The sequence below is a fragment of the Phocoena phocoena genome, chromosome 10 (assembly GCF_963924675.1).
Source record: "Phocoena phocoena chromosome 10, mPhoPho1.1, whole genome shotgun sequence".
NCBI classification, from domain to species: Eukaryota; Metazoa; Chordata; class Mammalia; order Artiodactyla; family Phocoenidae; genus Phocoena; species Phocoena phocoena.
The window spans coordinates 82,701,544-82,713,476 of NC_089228.1; positions in this window are offsets into that span (position 1 = coordinate 82,701,544).

Here is an 11,933-nt window from a genome sequence, read left to right on the forward strand (position 1 = left end):
TATTTAGTTAAGACTCGATGCTTGTGAAAATGTTACTTAAACGTGTATGAGTAGTCTTGATTACTGGCAAAAAAGTAGCATGCACGTTTATGATTTGAGCAGAAGAGCCCTTTGAGTGCAGTGTCAAGTTTAACTAGTGAAAAGCCTGTAACACTAGGGGGTACTAGATTCATAGGGGAGGGCACAGAGCCAGCTTCCTGAATCCCACTTACCCAGGTTTGAGATGGAGCCAAGGAGACCCAGTGCAGGTTCTTAGCTGGCTTACAGTGTCAGGCACATTTCCGCAGGGGTCAGGTCTCTTGTGAGTCAGGGCACTTTAGGCCTTGCTGTACTTCTCCCTTGTCAAGCAAGCAGCTGGACTCCCAGATTTAATTCTTGGAGAAAAGGAAGAATGGGCTTTGGTTTATTGGCTGCCACAATGTTGTCTGGGTCGGGTGGTAGCAAAAAGTGTTGTTTGATAGGTTAGCCATTAGGTGTAGGGGTGAGGAGAAGAGGGCGTACCAGATTCTTCTCTTCACCCTAAAGCATTCTATTCAGGTTCTGGGTCTTGGGCCAGTTTCTGTAATTCCAGCAGAGACCCTGTCACCCCAGGAGCAAAAGAGGCTGAGATGTTTGGGCCACACATTTCCTCCAGTTCCCTCCTCCACTGGTCCCAGTGAGGGCATAAATCCTGGAATTTGCACTCCAATGCAAAGTTTAAATACTACCAGCATGTGAATATGCGTGAGGGTTGCCCAAAATGTGCCGTAAAAGAGAAAAAGTTTCAGTGGACAGAAAAACCCACCTGTCTCCCATCTTGGGCTTTTTACCCTCAGGGATGGGTCTTTTGATGGAAGAAAGAGGACCCCAACTCAGCATCCTTTGAAGGTTCATGATGATCAGGGAAGCTCAGGGGACTTCTCTGCTGCTAGAGGTGGGTTGGGGATGTTGGAATCATCTCAAAAAGTGGAGAAAAGAAAAATCAGAATTCTGTTTGTACCCCTGCCTCTGTGCTGCTTCTCTTCACTGTCATTTATCTTTTGCTCTCATGAGTTTCACCAGGGCCATTTGGGAGATCTGGGGGTGGGGGTGAAGGTTGAGACCTGGTGCTGGAGGGGAAGCTGAGAAGGGGGATTTTCATGCTGAAGACCTGAAAGGAAGCAACTCTAACATCCCCAAGGGGCCAGACTGTAAATGATTCTTCCCAGGCCCCTGTCAATACTCACTCTGTAGGAAAGTAGCACTGGGAGAAGAACTATCTTAGCAACAAATAGATTTGGGAGAAGGGTCTATAATAACTGAAGACCACTGCCTGAGGCTGAGCTTGAAACTGACTAAAAGGGACAAAGGAAACCAGGGGTCCAGTCTCCCCTCCATGATGAAATACCCAGGACCCCTGTCCTCACGCCCCTCCTGGGTCACATCCACTATGGAGATACTTGACCATGGAGGTCTCGGGCTGTGGGAGTTCCCACAGTTTCTGGCCAGTATCTTGATGGTGAGAAACTAGTGCTTCTCATTCATGCTGGAATTCCATTTAGATGCTGAACAACTTCTGAGCTTCCATTTTTCTAGACTGAGTTCCAGTCCTGGTTCTGGGACAAGGTAGCTGTGTGTGGTCCAGAGTAGTTCAATTATCTGGGCCTCTGTTTCTTTATTTCTCATTATCATTGATATAGTCAGCGAAATTGGTTGAAAACAATATGTGTCAGGCATGCTGAATTCTGGGACAAAAAAATTGAGTAAGGCATAGACCCTACCCTCCAAGAATAGAACAGCCAGACACTAATACAGTAATTCCATAGCATATGTAAATTATAAAAGAACTGTTGTAAATGAGTCTATTGAGTTGTAACTAAGTAAGGTGGGTAGAACTATAATCACCCCAAGGATTCATTCACCAATCGAACGTTTGTCCATTTGTCAAGTAATTACTATTTGCCAGTCACTGCTAAGTGGTAAGTGACATAGAAATGGTCCTTTGTGGAGCTCACAATTTATTGGACTATGGAAGCAATTAAATAGATAATTACCAAAAAAGTGTGATAAGTGCTGTGAGAAGGGTGGAACAGGGTCCTGTGGGATAGTGGTGGCTCCATATAGAAGGGTCTTGTGATGCTGGTCAGAAAGGAGTGGAGGACAGGGCTGGGGGCTGTGATTGTATAGCAAGTTATATAAGACAGAAAAAATCAGTGGTCTGTGGTAAAGAATTGCTATGGGAACACCCAGCAGGGGCCAGTCTTGGTGAGTCAGAGGAAGCCTCCTAGAGGAACAGAGGTCCAAGCTGAGGCCTGAAAACTGAGCAGGAGTAAGCCAGGCATTGAGAGGGAAAGAGCATTCCTGAGGGGACAGCAAAGGACAAGGAACAGCACGTAACAATTTCGGAAGACTAACTCGTTCAGCATGGCTGGGGCAGAGGGTTCAAGGGAGAAGTGGCGAAAGGTGAAGCTGGAGAGGTAGGCTTGGGTCAGCTCTCACTGGGCCTTGTCAACCATGCTAAAGATTAAGGCTTTATCCAGAGGAGCACTGAGACCAAGAAGGAGAGATTTGTGCCTTAGGTCACTTTGATTGGAGTGTGGAGACTGGTTTGGAAAGGGAAGAGAGATCAGAGGCTTTTGCAGAGATCCCAGAGAAAGAATGGAAACCGGAATTAAGGGTTTCCTTAACCGGAATTAAGGGGTATAGAAAAAGGGTTTGGGGGAAGAGAGGTGTGGCTGCACACAGAGATTTGGGTGTCAGTAACATATAGGTGGGAGGAGGGTAACTGAGATAATCCACAGAAAGTGTGTAGCGTGAGAAGAGAAGAGGGCTGAGGAAGGACATGGAAAATATAAAAGGGAAGGCAGGGAAAGAGGAACCAGCAGACAGGATAAAACCTAGGAAGTGTGGTGCATTGAAAGCTTAGGGAAGGAGGAAGGGCGCAGTGCAGAATGCTGCTGAGGATTGATGACAAGAATGAAGAGTGTCCACTGGATTTAGTAAAAAGCCTTGCTGATCTTGGTGGGAGCAGTTCCATTGGACAGGTGAGGTCAGAATTCCCAGATGTCAGGGGATTGAGGAATAATTTGGAGGAATGAAGTGGAAGCAGTGGAGAAAAGGATATAATTTTCAAGAAGTTTGGTTGTGTTTGCAATGACAGAAAAACGGAGAGAGCAAAGTATATAAAATCGAGGAAAACAGTTTTTTAAAGTTTTCAACATTTTCACAGGCTGTTTAGAAGGGTCAAGTGGAGGAGGAAAGGTTGAAAATGCAGGAAAGTGGGGATTAGTGATGGAACAAGCCCTGGAGAGCAGGCGGGGGTGGCACTGACAGTCCCGGTGCAGGGATTACCCTCCCGCAGGAGCCTGGTGGCTTCTGTCGTAATAGGAGGAAACAGCGCTGACATTCAGCCGGTTTGCACTGGTACTGCTCAACCAGTTGTTAAAACACTTCTGTACCAGTTAGTAAGTAGTATAAGAGTAACTGCAATAAGCAGTAAAAATAATTAATAAAACAAATTATAATATGAACTCATCAGTTCAAGTAATTAAGAGATTGCGACAGCCATTGGTAAATGGGCTTCCCGCTGCACCTGAGACGCTTTGCAGCGCCATCTGCCGGTGGAGCATCATCACTGCAGGCTGAGCGGCTGCTTTGAGCCTTATTAAATAAATTCTTTAAAATTACCTGTCTAAATTATCTTTGAATTATGGAGTTGCTATTGCTTCTAAGTAGTTTAGCTTCTACTTTGATTTTATTGCTAGTTCACTGTCACTCTTGTGTCCGTAGTAAACTGCAGTGTTTTAATATTTACAAATTCAAGAATTTTTAATAAAATATTAAAGCCAAACTTGAATAAAGAGATAACAAAGTTTGAACATGTTTCTTAATGTGCCTTCAGAAATATCATAAATGAGAATCTTTTGGTTTCACGGGAGAACAAAGAAGAAATAATTTAATGAGCTGCTGCCTGGAATGTCTTCTGTTACTATGTTAAAAAAAAAAAAAGAATAATATGGAAATTCTTTCCAACGTTTTGTTTTGAAAATTGTCTAACACACAAACTGAAAAAAAGGACAGTAAACACCCAAACATTCATACAATGCTTCAACAAATCCTATCATTTTGCCACATTTGCTTTAGTAGTCTCTATCTTGTTATCCATCTATTTGTCTGTCTACTTATCCTCTTTTTCCTGAACCAGTTGGAAGCAAGTTGCAGACATCATGCTCATTCATCCCTAAGTCATCAGTATATATCTTACACAACCACAATAGAATTATCATGTCTAATGAGTTAATAATTCCTAATACAATCTAATATCATATTCAAGCTTTCCCAATTTAAATGTCTTTTACAGCATTAAAGAAACAAACCAGGAATCAAGTTCCACACATTGCCTTTTGTTGTGATTAAGTCCTCCTCTTTTCCCTTTTTTTTTTTTTTTTAATATTTATTTATTTATTTATTTGGCTGTGCTGGGTGTTAGCTGCCGCATGTGGGATCTTCATTGTGGCATGCAGGATCTCAGTTGTGGCATGTGGGATCTAGTTCCCTGACCAGGGATCGAACCCGGGTCCCCAGCATTTGGAGCGCGGATTCTTAGCTGCTGGACCACCAGGGAAGTCCCTCCCCTTTTCTTTTTTTTATTTTTTAATTAATTAATTTTATTATTATTATTTTTGCGGTACTCAGGCCTCTCACTGTTGTGGCCTCTCCCGTTGCGGAGCACAGGCTCTGGACGCGCAGGCTCAGCGGCCATGGCTCACGGGCCTAGCCGCTCCACGGCATGTGGGATCCTCCCGGACCGGGGCACGAACCCGTGTCCCCTGCATCGGCAGGTGGACTCTCAACCACTGCGCCACCAGGGAAGCCCCCCTTTTCTTTTTAATCCAGAAGAATCCAGTCTTTTTCTTCATAGAACTGACTCTTTGAAAAGACTAGGCCAGTCTCTTCTATAGAATGTCCTACATTCTGGATTTGTCTTATTGTTTCTATGCTGTCATTTAACTTGTTCCTCTAGCTCATATTTTTTTAATTAAAAAAAATTAGATTCTAGTTACCCAATTTTGTGACTAATTCTTCAAAAGTGCTGCGTTCTTCACATTGCCTCACATTGGAATGCATGTAATAAGAGGTCATGCCACAGCTAATGATGCTAAGTGTAATCACTTGGTTAAGGTGGATACTGTCCGATCTGTCCTATGAAGGTAAAGTGTTCCCCTTTGCAATTAGCAAGTCATCTGCATGGTTCTTTGACACTGTGATTTTTTTTTTTTTTTTTTTTTGGCTGCACTACATACCTTGCGGGATCTTAGTTCCCCAACCAGGGATCAAACCCAGGCCCCTGGCAGTGAGAGCATGGAGTCCTAACCACTGGACCACCAGGGAATTCCTGACACTGAATATTCTAAAAAAGCTTTCACCCAATAATTGGCATCCATAGTGATCCTTGCCTGAATGAGTTATTTCATCAGGAATTACAAAATGGTGCTTTTCAACTTCTCCCACTCCCCCATTTATAAGGGGATATTAATCTAGAGAGGAGCTTTCCCTCATCAACTGGAAAAGTAGGGCTCCTTCTAAAAAGCCACGACAAATGCTTAATTATTTCCATTTAATTACCAATTTTCAGAGTAAGGTGGTGGTATATTAATCTACAAGGGTAGAAAGTTATAGTCTTTTTTTTAATCTATAGATCCAGGGTTTTTAATCCATTTAGTATTTTATAATCAGTTACAGTCATTATTCCTTTTGTGCTCAAACTGTATCAAATGTGTCCAGTAGGAGCCCTTTTAAGCTGACTCCTGTGTCCTTTTGACATGCCCCAAAGTTATCTTGACCACTTTCTTGCTTCTGGCATGATGAGGTCCCAGGCTCAGTTTTTACTTTCCCGTGCTTCAGACATGAAATCAGCCATTTCTCCAAGGAGCACTGGTTCTTTTAACGAATAATGGTATATAAAAACCACTGTTTAGGTTCTCGGAGAGCTCATTGCTATAGAGGTATCACTGCTTTAAGACACTTTTAGTGTTTAGAAGAATCATGAATTCATAGTGATATTTCCAATTCAAATTTTACATTGTAGTTTTCTCTCAACTTCTTTAATTTTGTATTTTATATCTTTTATCAGGCTAATTGAAAATCTTAATAACTTTGATGTATTTATCTATTCATTTTATCCTAAAATATACATAAAATAATTTCAAAATTGCAATATTTAATACTACTAACAATAAAATTACTGAGTGAAATTTAATATTTACTAGCTGTTCTTTTAGTCTTTAGAATATTTACCATGAAGGATGTACAGAGTACTGTATTCAAAAGTCACCTGAAATAATTATTTTCTCTTAATGGTTACCTCAAAATATGCAAATAAATAGGTTCATATGTTTTAGTTTTCAATTTTAGACTGATTTTTTATATTAAGTTCATTTAAAATATGTAAAATACTTTCAAAGTTCAAAAGTAGAAATAAGATTTTTAAAATGTACTCATGGGACTTCCTGGTGGCGCAGTGGTTAAGAATTCTCCTGACAGTTCAGGGGACATGGGTTCGATCCCTGGTCGGGGAAGATGCCACATGCCATGGAGCAACTAAGCCTGTGTGCAACTACTGAGCCCACGAGCCACAACTACTGAGCCCACGAGCCACAACTACTGAAGCTTGCACACCTAGACCCCATGCTCTGCAGCAAGGGAGGCCACTGCAGTGAGAAGCCCGGACATGGCAATGAAGAGTAGCCCCTTGCTCACCACAACTAGAGAAAGCCCGTGGGCGCAGCAGCGAACACCCAACACAGCCAAAAAATAAATTAATTAATTAAAAAAAAATGTACTCAGACAAGTATGTTTATCGTATACTCCCCATCAGTTTCTTCCTTCTCCCTTCAAGTAACCATTTTTATTGGTTTCTGTTTTATTCTTACAGAGTTTCTTTTTACAAAAATAAACACACATGTTATAAATATTTTTTAGTCTTTCTTATACAAAGAGTAGCATTATACAGACTTAAAAGTTTTTATTGGGCTTCCCTGGTGGCGCAGTGGTTAAGAATCCGCCTGCCAGCTCTATTTACAATAGCCCGGAGATGGAAACAACCTAAGCGCCCATCATCGGACGAATGGATAAAGAAGATGTGGCACATATACACAATGGAATATTACTCAGCCTTAAAAAGAAATGAAATTGAGCTATTTGTAATGAGATGGATAGACCTAGAGTCTGTCATACAGAGTGAAGTAAGTCAGAAAGAAAAAGACAAATACCGTATGCTAACACATATATATGGAATTTAAGGGAAAAAATGTCATGAAGAACCTAGGGGTAAGACAGGAATAAAGACGGAGACCTACTGGAGAACGGACTTGAGGATATGGGGAGGGGGAAGGGTGAGTTTTGACAGGGCGAGAGAGAGTCATGGACATATACACACTAACAAACGTAGTAAGGTAGATAGCTGGGGGGAAGCAGCCGCAAGGCACAGGGATATTAGCTCGGTGCTTTGTGACAGCCTGGAAGGGTAGGATGGGGAGAGTGGGAGGGAGGGAGACGCAAGAGGGAAGACATATGGGAACATATGTATATGTATAGCTGATTCACTTTGTTATAAAGCAGAAACTAACACACCATTGTAAAGCAATTATACCCCAACAAAGATGTTTAAAAAAAAAAAAGAATCCGCCTGCCAATGCAGGGAACACGGGTTTGAGCCCTGGTCCGGGAAGATCTCACATGCCTCGGAGCAACTAAGCCCGTGTGCCACAACTACTGAGCCCGCATGCCACAACTACTGAAGCCCGCACGCCTAGAGCCTGTCTCTGCACGCAACAAGAGAAGCCACTGCAATGAGAAGCCCGCGCAACGCAATGAAGAGTAGCCCCTGCTCACTGCAACTAGAGAAAGCCCCATGCACAGCAACAAAGACCCAATGCAGCCAAAATAAATAAATTTAAAAAAGTTTTTATATTCTTAAATTATTTTTACTTTATAAAAATTTTAAAGGTTACTTTCTATTTACAACTATTACTATATTCCTCACATTGTACAATACATCCTTTAGTCTATCTTACACCCAATAGTTTGAACTTCCCAATCCCCCAGCCCTAAGTTGCCCCCACACACACACTGGTAACCACTAGCATGTTGTCTATATCTATGAGTCTGCTTCTTTTTACGTTATATTCATAGTCTGTTGTATTTTTACGATTCCACATATAAGCCATCTCATACAGTATTTATCCTGGTTTGGAGTTTGCTAAGCACTTGAACTTGTGAAAAACTTCCGCTTTGTGAAAGACATTGTTAAAAAGAATGAAAGCCAAGACACAAACTGGGAGAAAATATTTGCAAATCACATATCTGATAAAATACTGGTGCTCAAAATATACAAAGAACTCTTAAAACTCAACCATAAGAGGGCTTCCCTGGTGGCGCAGTGGTTGAGAGTCCGCCTGCCGATGCAGGGGACATAGGTTCCGTGCCCCGGTCCGGGAAGATCCCACATGCGGTGGAGCGGCTGGGCCCATGAGCCATGGCCGCTGAGCCTGCGCGTCCGGAGCCTGTGCTCCGCCACAGAAGAGACCACGGCAGTGAGAGGCCCGCGTACCGCAAAAACAAACAAACAAACAAACAAAAAAACCCAACCATAAGAAAACAAACAGCCCAATAAAATATGGGCAAAAAATCTGAACAGACACTTCACACCTTACCAAAGAAGATATACAGATGGAAAATAAGTATATGAAAATATGTTCCACATGATATATCATTAGATAATTGCAAATTGAAACAACAATGAAATACCACTACACATCTATTAGAATGGCTAAAATCCAAAACGCTGATAATGATGGTGAGGACATGGAACAATAGGAAGTTTCATTTGTTGCTGGTGGGAATGCAAAAAGGTACAGCCTCTCTGCCAGTGTTTTATAAAACCACACATACCCATTTATTTATTTATTATTTTAAAATTTTATTTATTTATCTTTTCAGCCATGCCACGTGGCTATCCTATTTCCCCGACCAGGGATCAAACCCGTGCCCCCTCCGTGAAAGTTCGGAGCCCCTGCTCTTTCTAAGAGAACTGGTAACTGCTCACACTCTTTTCACACACACATCTATTAAAATAATCCCCTCATTAAATTGTACTCTTTTGTCCTGCACCATTTTCTATTCCCACCAGCAGTTTGCAAGGGTTCTGCTTTCTCTACAGGTTTGCCAATACTTGTTATTTTCTTTTTTCTTTCTTTCTTTTTAAAAAAAATTTAAAATTTTATTTTTTTTATACAGCAGGTTCTTTTTAGCTATCTATTTTATACATAGTGTATGTATGTCAATCCTTATCTCCCAATACATCCCACCATCATCACCACCACCCCCAGCTCAGGAGAAGAGGTTTCAGGAACCCACAGACCCGTCACCACTCCTTGGAACCCTATTCTCTGAGTGAGGCTGGCTGCCTGAACTGTCCACTTCCCCCTTCATTAAGTTACACAATGCGTCAGTAATTTCTTGGTGGTCCAGTGGTTAGGACTCCAGGCTTTCACTGCCGAGTGCCCGGTTCCATCCCTGGTCAGGGAGATCCCACAAGTGGCTCAGCAAAAAAGAAAAAAAAGAAAAAGTTACACAGTGCCTTGCCAGTAGCAAAATGCCATCTCTCCTCCACTTTCTCCCAACCATTCCCTTCTACCCCTTTTCTGGAAAACAACTATTTTCAAGCTTTTTGGCTTATGTTTTGTTATTTTGTTTTCTTTTTTGCTTATGTTTTTTTTTGTTATCTCCATGTCTCTTGATAGCATACATTCGTGCTTCGTTTGATTTTTGTTTTATTGATAGAAATTATCTTTGACATGCCAACGTCCCTTCCTCCCACACTTCCAACTCCCCCACCCCCCAATAAATGTAATTTCTTCCTCTTAGGGTAGGTAGTCCAGTTGACTGGACTGAGAGTCTGAGAGTTACAATTGACTGGACTGCGAGTTACAATTATTTACTTATGGGAATTCTACTCATGCCTGAGCCACATGTAAAACTCTCTTAATTGTCCTTTTCATACATACTGGTGTTTGTCAGGGATTTAATAATTGCCTGATGTTTTCATTTTCTTACTTTCCATGATGTTTTAATTTTATAAATGTATCCCCCCAACTCTCCCTCAGTTAAGTGAATCCCTTCTCAATCCCTTCAAAACCATGATGGTTGCTGCCTAGGTAATTTTCTTGGTTAAGGCTCCCCTCTGCCTTCCTGTTGACTCCCTTTCCCTTCTCGTAGGTTGATGCCCTGGTTTCCCAGATCCCACATCTTCCTCTTTTTTGGTATATGCCCTCCTTTTCCTGGAGCACATCCCTCTACTTCCCAAAAAAGAGTTCAAAGGAAAATTTTAGATGTTCTCATGTCTGATTTATTTTTTTACTATTTTAAAGGGATGGAATTGCCCCCAGCAGGAACAAATGGGTCACAGGAAGATCCCCATCAAGGAGCACAGGTGGCCCCTCTCCTGATGCATAAAGAGTCTGAATTTTTCCTATACTGATTTCCGAAGCAGGCAGCAGAATAATACCACAGCCTAAGTTTTAACCACAGGTGTTCTCTCTTATGGATTTACAACCCAAGTTCACATTACATGGATGTTCTGAATATTAGCATGCCATGAATTCAGGATTAAGAAGGCCATACTCCAAGGAATCTGGTGAAAGGAAACACAAGAGAGGTCTGGAGGAATCTACTATCATCCATGCTTTGAAAATTCCAAAAATCATTTCATAAGCAAAATGAATACTTAACACTAAAAAAGAAAATATATGTTCACAAGAAACAAGATACCTTGAAAGAAGAAACAGAAAAAACAAACAACAGAATCCTATAACTTTTAAATTAGAGTAAGAAAAATAGGTTATAAAATAGCTTATTCTTACTGTGAATAAAAGACAAAATTTTAAATATTTTCAGCTAATAAGAAATTGTAAAGAATATCCAAGAAAATTTGAAAAGAATTATATACAACATTTTATAAATGAAAATATAGGAACTTCCCTGGTGGCGCAGTGGTTAAGAATCCGCCTGTTAATGCAGGGGACATGGGTTTGAGCCCTGGTCCAGGAAGATCCCACATGCCACAGAGCAACTAAGCCCGCGAGCCACAACTACCGAAGGCCGCACGCCTAGAGCCCGTGCTCCTCAACGAAAAGCAGCCCCCACTCTCTGCAACTAGAGAAAGCCTGCACGCAGCAATGGAGACCCAACACAGCCAAAATTAATTAATTAAATTTTAAAAACACAATAATTAAAACAAAAATTTCAATGGGATTTTCCAAAGGCAGACAATTTGACACAGACCATTACTAAAGGAACTCTGAAGAATGTACTTCAGGCAAAAGGAGAGGTCTCAGGAGGAGGGTGTGAGTTTAAATAAAAAATAAACAAGAAATAAGGGTAAGTGTGTGCATAACATTGAATGAAGATAAACTATGGAAAAAATTGAAATGTCTTGTGAGGTTAAAAAGGATAATAAATTGGGAGGGGATAATCAAAGTTAATTGAAATCTGAATTCTTTCTCTTTCCTCCACAATACTGAATTTATTTATATCCTGATAAAAAACTTAAAGATAAACTTCTCACTCATTATGTGGTCTATTTTTGTTTTGTTCTGTACATTTCAGTATAGGGCATAAGAGAATATTTTGTGGATCTTTCTGTATGTTATCTTCCCAACTTATTGCTGGATTGTTCAGTAACTCAGATGCTCTAAACTTATAATTAACAAATGTACAAATTCAATGGTAGGGCAATTTTCCACAATAAGAAGGCCATTCATGGAGTTGGTGGAATCTGCCAATTTAAGACTTTCAGCACTGTGGACAGATCTACATGTCCTAGTGTACAGGGAGTTCTCTCTCAACTGGATACAATGGGATACCAGAGAGGAAAGTTTAAGATAAACCCTAATGGTCATGAAACTGTGATTTGA